Source organism: Echinops telfairi, unplaced genomic scaffold, assembly GCF_000313985.2.
Source record: "Echinops telfairi isolate 266 unplaced genomic scaffold, ASM31398v2 ScPeMD7_2;HRSCAF=8, whole genome shotgun sequence".
NCBI lineage: Eukaryota > Metazoa > Chordata > Mammalia > Afrosoricida > Tenrecidae > Echinops > Echinops telfairi.
The window spans coordinates 60,913,792-60,917,589 of NW_022103898.1; the positions used below are offsets into that span (position 1 = coordinate 60,913,792).

General features: G+C 39.8%; 1 long non-coding RNA gene across 1 annotated transcript in view; it reads left to right on the forward strand.

Moving 5' to 3' along the window:
- Positions 1–3,798, forward strand: part of LOC123521614 — a 15,688-nt gene extending 11,890 nt beyond the window's left edge. The window contains exon 3 of the long non-coding RNA XR_006680013.1: positions 3,674–3,798. This is a non-coding gene — a long non-coding RNA (uncharacterized LOC123521614). The remainder of the gene's footprint in view (positions 1–3,673) is intronic.

Here is a 3,798-nt window from a genome sequence, read left to right on the forward strand (position 1 = left end):
AAGAAGGTTCATCTCTCATGATTCTGCTGTACAGCTGGAAGAAGGCGTCATCAGAGACCTGCTTTGTGTTTCAAAACCAAGACCTGCCTCTGTGAAAGCTTGACTTGGTGTTACTATAGATGTTTTTAGTTCACTGAAAACTCAGAGCCCTGTGGTAACGCTGCAATATGATCGCCTATGTGTAGTATTGCCTTATTTAATTTTCCAGTAATCCAGGGAGGCAAGTAGTAGTGCTATACTAGTATTCAATTCTAAGTTGCCTATCTTCTCTTATGACTATGCTGCTGCTGAAAATGTAGCTGTCACATACCTGGTCCATGCACCAGTTCTCTCATTTCTGCACATACTACTCAATGGCATTGGTTCTGTTTTTCGGTTGTGCAGCCTCTCTTTCTTTTCTTTTTTTTCTTTTTTAACATTTTATTAGGGGCTCATACAACTGTTATCCCAATCCATACACACATCAATTGTGTAAAGCGCATTTGTACATCGTTTCTCAAAACATTTTCTCTCCATTTAAACCCCCGACATTAGGTCCTCATTTTTCCCCTCCCTCCCCGCTCCCCCCTCCCGCATGAGCCCTTGATAGTTTATAAATGGGTATTTTGTCATATCTTGCCCTGTCCGACTTCTCCCTTCATCCACTTTTCGGTTGTCTGTCCCCCAGGGAGGAGGTCACACACAGTTCCATGTAATTGGTTCCCTCTTTCCTACCCATTCTCCCTTTACCCTCCCTGTTTTGCCACTCACACCACTGGTCCTATAGGGCTCATCCATCCTGGATTCCCTGTATTTTCAGTTCCTATCTGTACCAGTGTATCTCCTCTGGTCTAGCCAGTCTTGCAAGATAGAATTTGAATCATGGTAGTGGGAGCGGGGAGAAAACCTTTAGGAACTAGAGGAAGGTTGTATTTCTCATCATTGTTACATCGCACCCTGACTTGTGCAGCCTCTCTTTCATTTACCACATTGTTTCTCCTTATTAACATAAGTTCCCAAGCTCCTTATCTAAACTTTCAAGCTGCTGTGGTCAATTGATCTCTTCTGGATAGAATTTTTTTAAAAGCACAAATCAGGGTGCATTGCAATTCATGGTGTGTCTAATTTAATTGGCAACATTTTTGTTCTTAATGCCACATAAAATAATAGTGCATAAAAGATGGTATTTTTATTGAAGTGAAATACAGTCCCTCCATTTTACAGAGGCAGCTGTGGAGGGTTAAATAATTTCTTCTGTTACCCAACTATAAACCAGTTTTGACAGATGATGGCTAGTGGTTCAGAAAGCCAATTTTCCTTTTATCTTGGGCACAGTTGGTGTTGTCTACACATTTCTACACATGTCTAACACATTGTAGTTAGATTTGGCCATGAGACAGAGTTCTAGACAATGGCATGTAGAGGGAAAACTAGACCCATTAAAAAACGTCTGTTTTTCTCTCAAGTCTGCCAGTTCGATACCAATGTCCGGAGCAACCCTGGATGATGATAAAACTTCTCTTAACTTGTTTCATGAATGACTGTGCAGAATGCTAGTCTTCTAACCTACTGATTGACCTTGCATGGATTTGATATGATCGTTCATTGCATTAAGTCACTGACATTTTGAAATTGTTGCTGTTAGAAGCACCTAAGTCAGTTTTGACTCATAGCAACCCAATATCCGAGCGAATGCATTGTTGCCTGGCTCTGCATCATATTCACTATTGTTCTTAACGTTTGGGCCCATTGTTGCAGTCTGTCAATTCCTCTTGTCAAGGGCCTTCTTCCCTTTGAATGCCACTCTATTTAACATGCATGATGTCCTTCGCCGGGGACTGGTTTCTCCTGATAATATGTCCAAAGTCTGTGAGATGAAGTCTCGCCATTCTTGCCGCCATGAGCATTCTGGCTGTACTTGTTCTAAGACAGATTTGTTTGTTCTTTTGGCTGTCCATACTTTCAATAATCTTCACTAGCACCATAATTCAATTGCATTCTTTCTTCTTTGGTTTTCCTTAATCAATGTCTAGCTTCACATGCATATGAGGCTATTGAAAATACCCTGGCTTGGGTCAAGTGCACCTTGGTCCTCAAAGTAATATCCTTGCTTTTCAACACTTTAAAGGGATCTTGTGCACAAGAGTGACCCAATGCAATGTGTGTTTGATCTCTTGATTGTTGCTTCCATGAACACTGATGTGGATCCAAGCAAGAAAAAAATCATTGATAGCTTCGATCCCTTCTCCATTGATCATTGTGTTTTTTGAAGAAAGGCCCAGCCATGTACTCCCCAAACATCTGCTATTGAAAACCTATGGAGCACAGTTTTATGTGATACGTGAGGTCCCATGAGTCCAAAGCCATTTGACAGCAACTGGTAAGTCAAAGTTTAATAACCAAACTCAAACTCACTGCCACCAAGTAGATTCAGACTCATCGTGACTCTATATGACAGGATAGAACTGCCCCTTTGAGTTTCTGAGACTGTGACTCTTCTTGGGAGTAGAAAACCCTGTCTTCCTCCCTAGGGGCATGTAAATTAGTGATTCTGAACTACTGACTTTGCCGTTTTCAACCCACAGTTTTTTTTGTCAAGTTGGCTGGGCCAGGATTCTCGATGGTTAAGATGTACCAATCCCCCAGGATAAGGTTTTCTTGAGGGTGTGGCCTGCTTCCATTAGAAGTGGATGCTGTGGAAAGCTAACTTGCCTTTTGCTGAATCTGGATCCTCCATTTGGCTCATCATTTAAACTCTGGTTCTTTGGATTTGAGTCAGAAGTTTGCTGTATTGATCCTGTGAATGGTCAGCAGACTGCCAGCTTACTTGCTGATCTTAGTTTAATTTACTTCTGCAAAACAAGAATCCTGCCATCTGACCTGATGATCTTGGATTCACCACCCCCTGGAGCTACGTGAGTCAGGAGAAGCCTACAGCCTGACTTTCGACCCATGAACTTATAATTTGCCTAGCTGTCTCTGTGAGCTATTACCTTGATAGAAACCTCTCTCTATACACGAGTATACATATATAAGCTTTACTGGTTTTGCATGTATAGAAAACCCAGCTTAAGGCATAGTTATCACATGGATTATACTTCCAATGAGTATTTTAAAGACTTTGAATCACGTCTGTGTAAAAATGTATAGCATTATGTTCTTAATTTGAGTGGGTAGATCCATTTCAAATTAGATTTATAATGACATCTCCTTGATATTAATTATTTTCTAGTGTTATAATTTTCAGTCTAGTCAACAAATTTCTCTATCCATTCAAGAGAGGTGACCAATCATATAACTATTTTGTAAAAGATATTAAATGAAGTAATTAAAATCCCTTTGAGGACAAGGTCAGAGGTTTTGTTCAACACCGTGTGCCTAGCTTCCTGGCATAGTGCCAAGTGCTTAGCAAGCACTCAGTAACTATATTTTATTTTTCTTTAAGAGCTAGTGTATGTGGCAGAATGAATGCTGGATTAGTTGTCAATATAGTATGATAGCTGTACATCTGAATTTCTTACTTTAAAACATAATGATATAACTCCACTTGAAATAATTTTGCAATGATCAAATGACAATGTGTATATGAATATTTTGTAAACCAATACTGTACAACTATACAATTAGTACTACTATACACTAAACAGTACCCATCTATTTGTATTTAAAATATACATATTCCTACGTTTTTTAGGTGCAGGCTTTACATTACGTGGAGGTGATACATTACGCGTTTCCTTACCTTGGGACAGAAGAAAAGTTGAAACTCGATCAAACTTCCTTGTTTAGCTCCCACAGTCAGGCTGTTTCCTGTGTATA